Source organism: Chrysochloris asiatica, unplaced genomic scaffold (genome assembly GCF_000296735.1).
Source record: "Chrysochloris asiatica unplaced genomic scaffold, ChrAsi1.0 scaffold00096, whole genome shotgun sequence".
Lineage (NCBI taxonomy): Eukaryota > Metazoa > Chordata > Mammalia > Afrosoricida > Chrysochloridae > Chrysochloris > Chrysochloris asiatica.
The window spans coordinates 3232701-3249623 of NW_006408614.1; positions in this window are offsets into that span (position 1 = coordinate 3232701).

Consider the following 16923-nt stretch of genomic DNA (forward strand, 5'->3'; position numbering starts at 1 on the left):
TCAAAAAGGAAGCGGAGTCTTGGGCAGTGTCCACGTTTGGCTGCTTGATTGGAAGGCTGGAGGTTCAAATCCACATTTCTAGTACCTCAGAAGAAAGGCCTGGTGATCTGTTGTCGGTGTTAAGTGTTGTTGTCAATTCCAACTCACAGCAACCCCATAAAGGGTTTCCAAAGAGTGACTGGTAGGTTTGAACCGCTGACCTTGCAGTTAGTAGTTCAGCGTTTCCCCCCCAAAACCTTGTGAACTGAATTGTCAATGGGCAAGTTGTTGAGCTGGCAAATGTTTCAGTGTTTGAGGGGACTTCAAAAAGTTTGTAGAAAAATTGAATGAAAAGATAATGGAAATTTTCCATGAAGGTTTTGAAAACTCCTTGTATCTATTTTCACCACAATAAAATAAAAAATATTGAAAAACAAAATGAACCTGTGGAGCACACAGTTTTTCTCCAACACCCATGAGGTTGCCATGTCAGATTCCACTCAGCGGCATCTGGGAAGAAGGCAGAGGGCAGGGTGTCTGGGTAGAAAAGGTGTCTGAGTCTCAGGCTAGGAGGAAGGGCAGGGCAGAGGGATGGGAGGGTGGGGTCTGCGGTAGTTGTGGGGCAGAGCACCCTGTTTCGCAGAGTAGTAAGCCCACAGAAAGAAAGGGTCGCTAGCCTGGTGCACCCAGAAAGAAGGCTCGGGCAGTCACCTAAGCACTTGGGCCCCAAGAGCAGCCACACAGTTGTGGGGAGCAGCCCCTCAAGGCTCTCAGGGTCTGAGCAGTGGACAGAGCTGGGCAGAGAGCGCCCTGTTACAAAAGCTGCCATAAAACTCACCAAGCAGGTCTGGACGCAGAGCTAAGTGTGTAAACAACCTTATGCCTTCAAGTTTCAGGGATGAGTTTCATTTGGAGCTCACTTTCGTAGGCTTGGAGTACAGGTGTGGTGCTGTGGGATAAAGCACTGGACCACAAGGTCAGTTTGATCCACAAGGTCTGTGGTTCAAACACACCAGCTACTCCTTGGACACCCTATATAATGTCGCTATGAGTCAGAACTGACTCGACAGCACTTAACAACATTCATAGGCTTGGTGACGATAACTTTTTATTTACTGGATGGAATGTGCATAAATCCCATGAAACAAACCCAAATCAGTGCTGTTGAGTGGATTGCAACTCACAGAGACACTGCAGGACAAAGTAGAACGGCCCCAGGGGGGTTCCGAAGCTGAATCTTCCTGGAAGCAGACTGCCTCTTCTTTACCTCAGAGCCGGCTGGTGGGTTCCAGCTGCCCACCTTTCATTTAAGGACGGAGCGCTTAATCACTGTGCCACCATGTCTCCTTATACATTAGTTGGATGCAGACCAAGCATCAGGCCACTCCTGGCCAAGGTAGGGCTGCAACGACTCCCAGGGTCCATCCCCATGGTGTGGGGGCGATTCCTAGGACCACAGAGGGCATTACAGCCGAGCAGCCACCTAACCCCACCCCACCACCTCCACTTGTGGCTGTCCCTGCAGATTGCTGAGGTTGGAGGTGGGGACTACATGGAGGAGGACCCCAGTGGGGAGGGCCATTGTTAAGTCAGAAGTCTAGCTCAAATGTAATGTTTTCATAGACTCCCAGAAGTGAACAAACAAAATCAAGGAAGGCACAGGAAAGGACCTGGTATCCGAAGTGGGTTAGGATGGCTGAAGTCTCAACTGGACGAAGTCCGGACCATTACTCCCATCTCCTACAAGCCTCAACAGGGTCTCCATCTTGGTGGGTCCTAGACTGTGCAGCAGGGACCTAACAGAAGCTCCAGAGCAGATACCAAAACCCGCAGCTGGCCACCCGGGAGCAAGGGGCCACCTGGTTTCAGGCTGGGAGAGACAGGTGGTCATTTCGTCTGCTGTATTTCCAAGAGGTGTCACTGGGGAAGTAAGCTATTGGAATCTCCCTTGGAGGGACACTCTGGGTTTTTCAGACTCTGGGGATCCTTTCTTGTCCTGACCAAAATCCTTGGACCCCAGACTCTCCCCTTTATCCAGGAAGCTCCCCCTCTGACTTGAGACCTTGCCCTCTCTGCCTCAGACTCCCCCTTCTCCTTCTGACCCCAGGTTCTACACACACACACATACATACATACCTTTCCCTAGGTGTGAACCAGAGACCTCCACTCATTCTGCTCAAAGGGGCCTCTGGTCCTCATCTAGGTGCCCGGGAGCTGTGCTGCAGTCAGGAGATATCATTGGGAGGGGTTCTCTAAAGGTGGGGAGAACAAGGGTAGCATCCCCACTGGCTCTCACCTGTGCCCAGTGGGCAGGGAGGTCATTGGAGAGGACAGGGGAGAGGCCAAGACACAAGGCTTCCTGCTTGCCTCACAGAAGAAGGGGGCAAGCAGGGTCACCCAGAGAGCTTGTGAAAAGGCAGAGCCCCCCCCCGAAACACCGCCCCCCCAAGTGTTTCTGAGACAGTAGGTCTGGGTTAGAGCTCTAGCGTTTGCATTTCTAACAAGTTCCCTGGGCACTGGGATGATGAGAGGTAAGCACTACCCTTTGAGAAAGGTTTCAATGTCTGCAATGTGGATTTAAATCTCTAGTCTGCCTCTTCAGCCAAAGAAATAACTAGGTAGCCTAAATCTCTTCATCTCTGTTGTTGTTGTTGTTGTTGAATGCCGTCAAGTTGGTTCTTACCCATAATGACCTTGTATAGGGTTTCCAAGGAGCAGCTGGTCAGTTTGAGCCACTGACCTTGTGTGTGCGTCCTTATCCTACAGCGCCACCTCAGGACCAAAACTAAACCCAACCCAGCGTCATTGCGTCAATTCCGACTTTTAACCACCCTCTAGGAGAGAAACCCTTGGGTTTCTCAGATTGTAACTCTGAGAGCAGATAGCTTCACCTTTCTCCCGGACAGTGGCTGGTGGGTTTGGATCCCCCAACCTTGTGGTTAAGCCCAAAGCTTAACACACTGCACTATCAGTGCTCCTTCGAAAGACTGCTAACAACAACAGCAACAATATGAGACCTGGTGTGGCGCTGTAGGATAAGCACTGGACTGCTAATGGCAAAGGTCAGCGGTTCAAAAGCACCAGGCACTCCTTGGAAACCCTCTACAGGGTCACTCTGAGTTGGAACTGACTCGACAGCACTTAACAACAACAATACCAATATGAGTCAAAATTGAGTCAGCAGCAGTGGGTTATATATTATATGATGTGTCCCTGGGAAGTATAAACAGTTAATGTGACCTCTGCTGCTAATCAGAAGGGTGCAGACTTGAGTCCATTCAGAGGTACCTCCAAAGAAAGACCTGGTAATCTACTTCTAAACAAATCAGACATTAACAAGCCTATGGAACACAGTTCTACTCTGACATACATGAGTTGTCATATGGGCGTAGGGGAGCCCCTGAATGGTGCAAATGATTGCTAACCAAAAGGTTGTAAGATTAAGATGCTCCAGAGATACCGCAGAAGAAAGTCCTGATAATTGACTTCTGAAAAATCATCCACTGAATAGTATTACATTTGTCTCCTGGGATCGTTGTAAGGATTAAGTGATACCACCTGAGTAAAGGATTTAACGCAGTGCCTGAGCCATAATAAGGAAAAAGAAAAAGTCTTGATAAAGAAAAACGTCTTTATCAATTGGTTGACTTGTGGTCATTGGGATGGAAGGAGGGACAGGAAGCTTATGAAACAGGTGAAATTTATAGAAACCAACAATTATGTGGTTAACAGAAATAGGAGAGAAGGTGGAAGGAGACATTGCTTGGGGGCACTGAGTTTCTGTGAGTGGTGGCAGATGGGCTGCAAAGGACAGTGAGCTGCTTGTATAAGATGAACGTAATTCCTGCCACGCGATTGTACGTAAAAACTGTTGAATCGGCTCATGTTTTGTTATATATGCTTTTAGCATAATTTTTAAAATTGCAAAATACAATGGAATCCCTGTTTTGTAAATAAAGCTCGATTCCCTATGTTGTTGTTATTGAGTGCTGTTGAGTCGGTTCTGACTCATAGCGGCCCTGTAGAGGGTTTCCGAGGAGCAGCTGGTGGGTTTGAACTGCTGACTTTGTGGTTCGCAGTCCAGTGCTGATCCTACAGTGCCACATTAGGAATCTGGATCCCTTATGTATGCCTAACCATAAACACTGATGGTTAGCTCAAGGTAGTCGATTAAGGAAGAGGATTATTTGCTTTTATGCTCATCTACACAGTCCTGGGGTGGCGCTGTGGGTTAATGCGCCAGACTACAAAGCCATTTGAACTGCAAGGTTGGCGGTTCAAGCTCACCAGCTACTCCTCGGAAACCCTATACAGGATCGCAATGGGTCGGAACCGACTCAACGGCACTTCACAACAACACTTTCCAAAAGGAGTTCTGGATAGTGCGGTTCAAAACTACCATCCATTCCACAGGAGAAAGATGAAGCTATCTGCTCCCATAAAGTCTCAAAAACCCTATACAGGGTCGCTATGAGTCAGAACCAACTCCACGGCACATCACCACCACCACACTTACCAAACTTGGTCTCTCATACTTTGGACATATTGTCAGGAGGGACCAGTCGCTGGAGAGGGATATCATGTTTGGTAAGGTGGAGGGTCAGAGAAAAAGAGGAAGACCCCCCAGTGAGATAGATTGGCAAAGTGGCAGCATCAATGGGCTCAAGCGTGGCAACAATTGTGAGGTTGGTCCAGGACCAGGCAGTGTTTCGTTCTGTTGTTCGGAGGGTCGCCATGAGTCAGTACCAGATGGCACCTAACAACAACAACACTGTCCAACTTATCTATCATAACCATATAATGATTTCATAATGTAGAATGCATAACTATGCTGGACATGCATATTAAAAAGAGCCCATTGCTGTTCATTATTGTGGAGTCGATTCTGATCCTGCACAGGGTTTCTGAGGCTGTAAATCTTTACAGGAGCAGAACACCTTATCTTTCTTCCATAGAACCGTTGGTAGTTTCAAACTGCTGACCTTGAGGTTGGCAGCCCTACTCATAACCACTACGCTACCAGAGCCCATATCAAGTGTTAATGAGTCAGTAGCCAATAGGAGAGTCTGGAGTCCCAGGACCTCCTGGGAGGGCAAGGAGGTGGGGTCTCATTCCCTGACTACATCGTGTTATTGTTGTGTGCTGTGGAGTCAATTCTGACTCAGAGCAGGCCTACTAGACTGAGCACAACTGCACCCTAGGGTTCCCTAGGAGTTTATAGGAGCAGATCTCCAGGTTCTTCCTCCTGTGGCGTAGCTGGTGGATTCGAACAGCTGACTTTTCAGTTGAGCACTTAACTATTTGACCAGCAGGGCTCCTATGCCTAGGGCCTACCAGCTCCCTGGAGAAGACAAAGTAGAGAGTCAGTGAAGAAGAGGAAGACCCTTAAGGACCTGGATTAACACAATAGCTGTCACAAATGGTTTACACACAACAATGATTGTGAGGACGGCACAGAATGCATCATCGTTCCCTTCTCTCTCTTTTCCTTTTATTGCAGCGATATACATGCAACAAAACACTTGCAGGTTCAACATTGTTTTGTTTTGTTTTTTTACAAATTCATGTATAATTTAGCAGCAGTGTTTCCTCCTGGTGTACGCAGGGTGACGAGAGTCAAAACCGATTCGACATCACCTAACAACATAAACAGCTGTTTAAAGTCCTATGAGAATATGTAAGACACAACAAAACAAAACGATTGACCACAGGTATGAAAATAAAAGTGTGATAGCAAAGTTAAAAGTGAAAATGTCTGAAAACTGTAAAGTTGAGTTAAAAAACCAACCGCAATGCAAGTCAACTCATAAAGTTGTACAAAACTCACCGAAGGTCACCCAGATATACTGGGCGATCGTCAGTGCATCTGATTTGAAGTGAGTGGGTCCCCCAAACAAAACTGCCGCTAGATTGCAAGATTGGTGTGAACCTCAAGGTTGGCAGTTCAAGCTCACCAACCACGCCTCAGAAACCCCTATACAGGGTAGCTGTTAGTGGGAACCGACTCGCCAGTACTTCACAACAGCAACAAGAAGATAGCTCTGCTCCTAACCAAGAGAAGCCAATAGAGACTAGCTCTCCTGTTCTTTTTCTCTCCTATTCTACCTATGGTATGGCCTTCCAGGTAAGAAACGTGGGAAATAAATCCAGAAGGGAGTCAGCCCCCCAGGCTGCTGCTAGGAACCATCCTGTGGCTCCCCACCTGGTTCCCCAGTGGTGAGGGGCCAAGTCTGTCCATGACCCTGCCCCAGTCCCAAACATTTCCCTCACTGAGTAACCCTACAAATACAAGAGGGCTTCAAAAATTTCGTGGGAAAATAGAATGAAAAGACAGTGCAATTTCCCACAAACTTTGTGTTTGTCGGGGTCTCTTGCAAAATACAAATGGCCCCAAAAGGAGAACTTCCTAAAGCTTTGTAAACTACAGCTGCACCTTTAAACAGTCCTACAACTCTGAACAAGTAAGTCAACCTCTCTGAGCTCAGTTTCCACATCCTTAAAATGGGCTAACTATACCTGGGGAGGATTAAAGCACTATGCCTGGCATTGGGCAAGCCCTCAGAAGGCACAGCAGTTGTTAATGGTCTGTGCTTTATAGTCACGGGACGCCTTGTGGATGACAGTGAAGTGGGGTGAAGTGGGAATGAGGCACCAAGCTGCTACCCCGAATTTGGAGAGGGTTAGCCTGTCATTCTACGCAGAGAACAGCCAACATCAAAGGCCGCGCCTTTCTGTAATTCTATATAACAGACACTAGGAGGCAGCGGAGAGCTAAATCAATCTGGGGACGGCACCTCGGAGCGTTCCTATAGCCATTTCTGTCCGGCCTTTCTCTACCAAGGTTAGCTGTTCAAATCTATTAGCCACTTGTTGGAAACCGTAAAACAGGGTCTCTATAGTCGGAACTGACTCCACGGCACTTAACAACAGCAACAACAAGACGTTGCTTCAGCTTAGCTTTCAGAAGATGGTGTTATTTCTCAAAAGGAAATTGCTCCGAAAGATAAACCTAAAGCGTTTCAGGCTCTTTCCCAATGGTTTGTTTTCAGTATTCATGAAAAATCAGTTTTTACATGTTTAACCCAAGCCATCATTTCAAACATGTTTTGAATTTGTCGGTGGCGCTGTAGGATAAGCACTGGACCACTAACAGCAAGGTTGGCATTTCAAATCCACCAGTTGTTCCTCAGAAACCCTATACGGGGTCGCTATGAGTCAGAACCTACTTGAAGGCACACAAGAACAATTCATAACTCCACTACTTGTCTGTCAGTTTGTGGTACTGTGGGGGCTTACGTGTTTCTGTGATGCTGGATGCTATGCCAACGGTATTTTAAATATCAGCAGGGTCAACCATGGTGGGCAGGTTCTCACGGAGCTTACAGACTAAGACAGACAGACTAGGAAGAAAGAGGGATGGACCACTTCTCAAAGGTTAGCCATTGAAAACCACTTCTCAAAGGTTAGCCACTGAGTACCAGCAGAAAGACAACGAAAATCCTCACAACTGGACCAACATCATGATAAAAGGAGAAAATATTGAAGTTATTGTCAAATATTTCATTTATCTTGGGTCCACAATCAACATTCAGGAAAGCAGCCATCAAGAAATCAAATGGCATATTGCAGTAGGCAATTTTTCTGCAAAAGACCTCTTTTAAGTGTTCAAGAGCAAAAAAAAAGTCTGAGGACATAGGTGTGTGCCTGACCCAAGCCATGGTATTTTAATCACCTCATATGTATGTGAATGTTGGACTATGAATAAGGAAGATATAGAAGAAATGATGCTTTTGAATTACAGTGTTGGCAAAGAATATTGAAAGTACCACAGACTGCCAGAAGAATATGCAAATCTATCATGGAAGAAGTACAGCTAAAATACTCTTTAGAAGCAAAGATAGCAAGGCTTCATCTCAAGTACTTTAGACATATTATCAGGAGGGACCAGTCCCTGGAGAAGGACATCATGCTTGGTAAAGTGGAGGGTCAGGGAAAAAGAGGAAGGCCCCCATCGAGGTATTGGCACAGTGATATCATCAATGGGCTCAAGTGTAGCAACGATTGTGAAGTTGGCAAAGGACCGGGCAGTGTTTTGTTCTGTTGTACATAATGTCACTACAAGTTGGTATTGACTCAACAGAACTTAACAACAAAGCAACAATCACAGGGTGCATCTAAAATACAGAATACCAGATAGCCTTTTCTGTATAACAAATCATCTCAAAATTTACTTGTTTACAGTAACAACTTTGTTGTTTTTAATGTTTGGGCTGGGTTCTTCTGCTGTGGGTGGTTGGTCTGCGGAGTCCACTTTACAGCAGCAGTCAGGTAGGGGTGGGCGAGGAGCTGGTCTCTGATGGCCTCACTGGCACGCCTGGGGTGACAGGGCCAGTTGGGACATGTTGATGCTAACATCCTCACTGGGCGACTGGGCTTCAAATGGAACCAGAGAAGTCAAGGCCAATGCACACTTTGAAACGTTCTGCTTCTGTCTCACGTGGTCACATCCTGGTTCAAGGGGTGGAGAAATAGTCTCCATCTTAACATAAGTAGGAGTCCTGGTGTGGCGCTGTGGGTTAATGTGCCAGACTGCAAAGCCATTTGAACTGCAAGATCGGCGGTTCAAGCTCACCAACTGCTCATCAGAAACCCTATTCAGGGTGGCTATGAGTCAGAATCGACTCGACGGCAATTAACATTACATAAGGAACCCAACTTTATGCCATCAGGTTCATTCCAACTCATGTTGTTGTTAAGTGCTGGTGAGTTGGCTCTGACTCAGAGAGACCCTTTATAAGGGTTTCCTTGAAGCAGCTGGTGGGTTTGAACTGCTGACTTCTTTGTTCCAAGTCCAGTGCTGATCCCACAGCGCCACACCAGGAGTCCATTCCAACTCATAGTGACCCTGAATAGGACAGGGAAACTGCTCCACAGGGTTTCTGAGACTGTAAATTTTTACAGAAGCAGATAGCTTTACCTACTCATAGCAACCCTATGTAGTGTTCCCAAGGCTGCAAATCTTTATGGGAGCAGAAAGACTCCTCTTTCACCCAAGAAGCAGCTGGTGGGTTCGAACTGCTGACTTTGCAGTTAGCAGCCCAAAGCATAACCCACTATGCCACCAGGGTTCCTGTTTTTGCTTTTTTGTTTTTTAATAGGAGGAACTGCAAAATACTGTGACCTTAAAAAATATATCTACTGCATGTTTTCTCTTCTGCCTCTACTGAAACAGTGACACGGGACATCCTAATAGTCTCCACATGGAATCAAGTTCAAGGGAATTAAATGCACATTCCCTCAGGTATACCTGGAGGAACACCGGTCCCACAAAGTAACTATGCCTTGATAAGTAAGTTTGGGAAAATGCTGCATTCACTACTGACTTGAGGATTCATAAAGCTATTATGATGAGAAGTTACCAGAAAGAAATTGTGTTTCCTCATTTTTTTTGAGTTCCTTTTTCGACACATAGGATGACCATTTGCTGTTGTTCTGTGCTGTGGCATCGGTTCCGACTCAAATCACTGATAGGGTTTCCAAGGAGTAGGCTGGTGGGTTTGAACTGCTGACCTGTGGTTAGCAGTCTAGTGCTTATCCTACAGCACCACACCAGGACTTTATACAATGACCAGGTTGTTGAGTCAGTTCCAACTCCAGAACGACCCTGCAGAGAATTTCCAAGGAGCAGCTAGTGGGTTTGAACTGCTAACCTATGGTTAGCAGTCCAGTGCTTATCCTACAGCACCACACCAGAACTCTATACTATGACCATGGTGGTGCTGATGTGCTGTGGAGTCAGTTCGGATTCATAGTGACCCTGTAAAGGGTTTCCAAGGCTGTAAATCTTTAAAGGGAACAGAAAACCTCATCTTTCTCCCGTGTAACAGCTAGTTGTTTGTAACTGTTGACCTTGAGGTTAGCAGCCCGACTCGTAAGCATTATACCACCAGACAAGCTGTATTCGTCTGTGGCTGCCAGAACAAATGACCACATGCTTGAAATTTATTGTTTCTTCTGACCAGGATCACAGTAGAAAGCCCTTATTAGAAAGGGAAAAAATTGTAAAACAAAACTCAAATTCATAAAAAGAATTAGACTGACTTGACCTCAAGAGACGCGAGACCCTCACTCTAAAATAGCCTTTAAACCTAAAACTGAAGTCACTGTCTCTCCCTGAAGTCACCTTCCAGCCAAATACTACGTTGTTGTTGTTGTTGTGTGCCGTGGAGTCAGTTCCGACTCATAATGACCCTGCACAGGGTTTCCAAGGCTGCAAATCTTTACGGGAGCAGAACGCCTCATCTTTCTCCTGTGGAACCGCTGGTAGTTTCCAACTGCTGATGTTGGCAGCCCGATTCGTAACCACAACGCTACCAGAGCTCCTTAAATACTATAGATGGACCTATAAAATAAACAACGACACCTGTGAGAAAAGGACTCCTTTCAACAATCAATTATACAAGACCAAAAGGTCAGCATTTACCCAGAAGCAAAGATGAGAAAGTGAGAAAGGGCAAGATAGCTGGAAACGGGCAGGGGCATGGAAATGGGGATCATGCTGACGCATCATGGGGACCGTAACCAATGTCACAGAACAATTTGCATTTTTTTTAATGGGAATCTAACTTGTAATGTAAACTTTCACCTGACTATATATGTGTGTGCGTTTGTGTGTGTATGTATATATATGTATGTATTTTTAAGACGTGTCTTCTCTCCCAGATCTGAAAGTCAGATTTGTAAAATCACTGTGTCGGCTATTCCACGCTTCTGTGATATCTTCTGGGAGTGTCAGTAACTCCTGGCATTCCTTGGCTTGTAGCTGCACCACTCCAATCTTCGGCTCCATCTTCAGGTGGCCTTCCCCTCTGTGTCTCAGTCTCAAATCTCTCTCCCCTTTCTCCTATAAGGACACTAACCACTGGATTTCAGGAACCTTGGTTGAACAGTCATTAAAGCACTTGGCTGTTAACCGAAAGGTCAGTGGTTCAAATCCATTATAGCAACAAAAGAACCACCAAGGAAATTGGGTGAGTGTGGATGTAGTTTGGCAGTGAGTGTGCCCCCCCCCCCAGGACTGGTGTCTACAAGCTGAGGGTCCATCCCCTCCAGAGACCTGGCTTGGTGTGCTGGGACAGTTATATGTTGTCGTTAAGTGCCGTCGAGTCGGTTCCAACTCATAGCTACTCTGTATAGGATTTCTGAGGAGCGGCTGGTGGGTTTGAACTGCTGACCTTGTGATTCAAACTGACCTTGTGGTCTAGTGCTTATCCTACAGAGGGACAGCTAGATACTTACTATCTCTTAAACTTCTTGCTGACCATTCCCCCAACAAATATATCTGTTTTGGACAGATTAAGACTTCTTGTTCAATGCCCCCACCCACCTACCCCCAAAAATCCAGCAAATCACTTCCTGGCCCTGTTCTTCCTGTCTTGTCCGGGAAGAGCCTGTCTTTCTAGGGAACATTTGCCAAAAGAGATTCTCACTGGCAGAGGCTCTAACAAGCAGAGTGAAGAGAGATCTCCTCTCAAAGTCATTCCCTGGCCCTGCTTCCTCCTACCCAGAACTCTTGTATGAACCCCTTGATCCCTTGGGTTCCAGCTTTTCTCATGCTGGGTGATACGTTTTGCCCAACCAGACATCCACTTTTAACTACTGAAGGATTCTGTCTGAGGACCTTGGCAATACATCTGAAGGATGAATAGAGAACATGCAGACAGTGAGAAACCTAGGATAGCCCACATCCTGGTCTTCAGGCAGCCAAGCATGAGGGTGGGGCAGTGGATCCTGGAGACAAGGGAGAGCTGGAAGAACTGGGACAGTGGGAGAGGGTGGGGGAAGGCTGAGTCTCTCTTGACTCATGGGGGTGGAGATGATCTCCTTTTGGAGACTGTGGGAGTCCTGGTGGATCTCAGGAATCCTATTTGCAAATCGTATTTGCCCCCACCTTCTAGAAGGGTTGAAAGAAGGAATTTTTTTTACTTTTTATTGTGAACTGAGTGAAGGTTTACAGAGCAGATCATCAGTTCTACATTCTACAAATCATATACTTTGTTTCATTACAGTGATTGCAATCTCTCCAGTGTGCAATCAGTTAACAGTATTTACCTCAATTCCCTTTAACTCTTGTGTTCCTCCCTATGTCTTCCAATAGATACCTTCATCTTTCCTCTGCCAATTTCCCTCTTGTATATTGCCTTCCCCATCATCCATGTTAACATGTGTCATGTAATTGTTGTTGTTGTTATGTGCTGTCAAGTTGATTCCGACCCATAGCGACCCTGTACAGGGTTTCCAAGGCTGTAAATCTTTACGGGACCAGAAAGCCACGTCTCTCTCCCATGGAACAGCTGGTAGGTTTGAACTGCTGACCTTGGGGTTCGCAGCCCGATTCATAACCACTACGCTACTGATGTGCATTAATTGTAGAATAGAAAGCCAATTTGTTCTTTACTGTGAACTTTCACTTAGATCACAATAAACTTAAAATAATAAGATTTCATTGTTTTCAGTGAAGGTTTGTTTACACAGCAGTTTAGGTTGCTATGCAACAATTTTTACACAAGTTGTTCAGTGACATTGGTTCCATTCTTCATAATGTTTGGACACCGTGTCTGATTCCCTAGTAAGCGCAGACTTATTTGTGCTTGCTTACTCATCTGTAGTGAATAATTTCATATTTTTCACCACATCAAAGAATCTGCTTCTAGGTTTGGCTGGAATCTGTCTCTTTCGGAATCCTGTAGCTACCTCCTAAAGAATCAAAGTCTCTTTTCACAGTTACAAGCCCTGACAAAGGTAGAGCTCCCAGTAAGCAAGGTAAGCACAGACTGACTTGTGCTTACTTACTAATCTGAAGTATAAACCATTTTGCATGGGTTTCATACATGCATTGTTGTTGTTGTTAAATGCTGTCGAGTCAGTTCTGACCCATAGCGACTTCGTAGGGTTTCCGAGGAACAGCTAGTGAGTTTGAACCACCAACCTTGTGCTTCAAGCCGATCTTGTGGTCGATTGCTTATCTTACTGCACCACAACAGGACTCCCATACACTTCATTTATTGTTAAGTGCTGTCGAGTCAGTTCCAACCCACAGCGACTCTGTATACGGTTCCCAAGGAGCAGCTGGTGAGCTTGAACTGTAGACCTTGCGGTTCAAACTGACTTTGCAGTCCAGCGCATTAACCCACAGGGTCATACCAGGACTCCACTGCATAGTACTAAGTAAACACAAGTCATCCCGTGCTTACCTTGCTTACTGGGTAATCTGACATTGTGTAAACGTTCTCATTTCTGTTCTGGTGTTCCAATAGGAAGAAGTTTATTTTAACTTGCAAACTTGTTCTGATTATAAAGGAATTTTTACTCAGTGTTGAAAGGGCAAATAAATTTAAGTTCTAAAATGCACAAAAATTTGAGAGAAAATTATTCCACCTGAGCTAGAAGTCTATGCCCATTGCAGCTTAGCTAATCCTGGCTACTCATTTATTACGTAATGATATCTCACAATGATATGTTTTTAAATGGTAATTAGTAAATTTATTGTTGTTAAATGCCCTCAAGTCAGTATGGAGTTTCTGAGGAGCAACTAGTGGATTTGAACTGCTGACCAGCCACTCCTTGGAAACTCTATACAGGGTCACTATGAATCGGAGCCGACTCAACGGTACTTAACAACAACATCAATCTGATCAGGGTCTCTGTAATTACGGGTTGTTGGTTGTTGGTAAGAACCCTGTATAGGATTCTGAGGAGCGACTGGCCATTAGCCCTTTATTGTAATTGTAGCAAATATGGTCTTTTTTTGTTTTTTTTTTCAAATTGTTCTTAAGTGCCGTTGAGTGAGTCAGTTCCGACTCATAGAAACCCTGTGTCGGGTTTCTCAAAAGCTGCTGGTGGGTTTGAACCACCTCCCTTTCAGTTAGTAGTCCAGTGCAACAACGCCACAGGTTTACCTTTTAATTCTTTAGTGGTTTCTTTCTTTTTTTTTTAATGTTTATCTGTCTTCCCCTCTCTTTGGAATTTTTTTTACTTAATTTTATATCTAGAAAGTACTTTACCATCCCCAAATCTATAACTATTTTATTTTAGTTTAGTTTATGATTCTCCATCTCTTTGTGTCTCTGCTTATTAGTTACAGCTGAGTCAATTCCACCTCATGGCAATACCATGCATGTCAAATAGAATCATTCCACAGGGTTTTCTTTTAGAAACAGACCGCCAGGTCTTTATTCTGAGGCATCTCTGGGTAGATTTGAATCTCCAACCTCTCAGCCGTTAGTTGAGTGCCCTGCCCACACACTCCTTCCTCTCTATAGCTCTCTTTTTCTTTTGTCTTCCTTTGCCTTCTTTTCTGTAATACACCGGGAAGTGAAAATGAGAAGCTAACGCAATGTTTGTTCCAAATACTTCACCAGTTGCCGCTGCACCAGCTTGTGACTCAGACATCCACCGCTCTATTCTCTGGCCTTGTCTGGGTTCCCAAGTCAACCTCCAGAAGAAAAACGTTCCCCTGGATGCCAGCATTCACACAAAAGTCCTGGAAAACAAGGCAAGATTTCTGATATTGTGGAATAGGTGAGGGGTTTACCTTGGAGACTGCAACACAAACACCTTAAAAATTCCCTGTGGGTATTTCAGTCTCCCCAAGTGCCACCTGCCCCCGCCCGTCCCAGGGCTGCCTGACCTTGCCTGCTCCTCCACAACCAGACCTTGCAGCTCTCCCCCAATGCCTGCATTCTGAAGAATGTGGGACCCTCACCCTTTCCCACAGAATAGGGCTCTAACACCCCATCAAAACCCTAAGTCCTACCTATTCCAGCCCCTCAACTCAGAGCACCCACTCCACTGTGTCAGCAGGGTAGCAACAGCTTTTTGTCATTTAAGAATGCCCTTGGGGTCCTGGCCCCCACCCCTGGGGCTTATTAACCTATTTCTTCCAAACAAATCCAGCGAGCACCGACCAAGCAGGATTCCCAGACCACCTGCTAATGGAGACCCGGTTTCTCTACCTCCTTAGCGTTTCTGAAACATTCAGGAATTGGGAGTTCTACAGAACAGGGAGTGCCCTAGAAGTAGGAACTGGGGCTATGGGCTGGGTGTAGGGGTGTGGAGTCTGCTATCTGAGTCAGCAGAGTTCTGGAAAACTCCAAGCCTACACACTCAGGAGCAGCCATGGGAGTCTAGAAAGAGGCAGAGCCCAGTGGTCAACCTGAGGTGGCAGCAGCTAAGCAGTAACCACAGTGAGTAGTGCTCCTCACAGCATGGAGGCAAAAAGGGGACTTGGTAAGGTCCAAGTGTGACTGCCCCCAGCTCAGAGGAGGCCCCTGGGAGGGGTGGCTGGGCTCCATGCACAGTGACCTGAGTCAGTTCAAGTGTAATTGCAGGAAAGGGGGCCCTGAGGACTCAATTTTCAGGGAGATGGGCTGAGGCATTTGGATGAACAGTTGATGGCAGGAACTGACCAATCTAGGCCCTGAGTCTCTCTTGCTCACCATACCCAAAGGGTGCATCTTGAAGAAACCTTTCTGGAAGCCCACTAATACTTTCTGCTTACCTCTCATTGGCCAAACATGGTCACATGCTCTTACTTAGCTGCAAGGGAGGCTGGGAAAGTATGCTTTTAACTGAGCAGGTTATTGTTTTCATTACATGCCATCGAATCAGTTCTAACTGATTGCAGCCCTGTATAGGACTTCCTAGGAGCCGATGGTGAGTTTGAACCGCCAACCTTGTGGTTAGCAGTCCAGTGCTTATCCTATAGCACCACATCAGAACTCCAAGAGCAGGTAGCTACCCTGAATGAAATCGGGCTTCTATCACCGAGGAATAAAGAGACAACAAGTGTTCTCCCTCCTCCAAGTAGGGGTTGTACCCATTGGTCCCATTCACCTCAAGGAACTTAGGTTTGCTCTGTGACCTCTGATGTGGCAACAGGGCATTCCTGGGAAGAATAAACATTTAGCAAATGTTGGGCTTGGGACTCAGAAGTGGCAGAAAATGAACATGGGTAGGCAACTGCAGCAGGCGAACACTGAGAGTCGTTGAGGGTGTGTGTGAAGGGAATGAAGAGAAATGTGGAGGGCCTAATCCGGAGGGGCTGGGATGGAGACTATGGAGGTGCAGAAGAGAAAGCATCGAGAGAGTTCAGGAAGGAGAGTTGTCTATATCCTGTGACCATATTGAAGATGGAATAAACCAGGGCTGACAGCCAGCTGCTTCCAACTGGTGTGGCTGGACCAGTTATCGCTGTGGATCTCCACCTGCATTCCTCACGGTCCTCACCCTTCCAGTCACTGCATATTTAAAATGTCACTCTGAGGTCTGAGAGTGCTGAAAGGCTTGCATTCTAAAGTCAGACAAGGGTCGATCCTACATTCAGTGCTTATGAGTAGTATGACTTTGCATACAGGAATCCGTCTGAAGCTCAGCTTCTACGTGTGTAAAATGAATATAATAGATTCATTTCTACCTAGAAGAATACTGACTGTATCCTGGACTGCCAGAAGAATGAACAAATCTATCTTGGAAGGAATACACTCAGAAGACTCCTTAGAAGTAAGGATTTCAGATAAGTTATCAGAGGGAGCAGTCCCTGGAGAAGGACATCATGCTTGGTAAGGCAGAGGGTCCGTGAAAGAGACACAGACCCTCAATGAGATGGATTGGCTTAGTGGTTGCCACAATCAGTTCAAGCATAGCAGTGATTGTGGGGGCAGTGCAGAACAAGGCACTGTTTCCTTCTGTCATACAGGGGTCACTCTGAGTAGAAGCTGACGTGATGGCACCTCTCATAGTTAAATTGTGTCCCCCCGAACATATGGGTCAACTTGACTGGACCAGGATTCTCCGTGGTTTGGCAGTTATGTAATGATGCGATCAGTCAGTCAGTTGTAAGGGGATTAGGGTAGGATGTAACACCCTTCCTCAGCTTACAGTCCT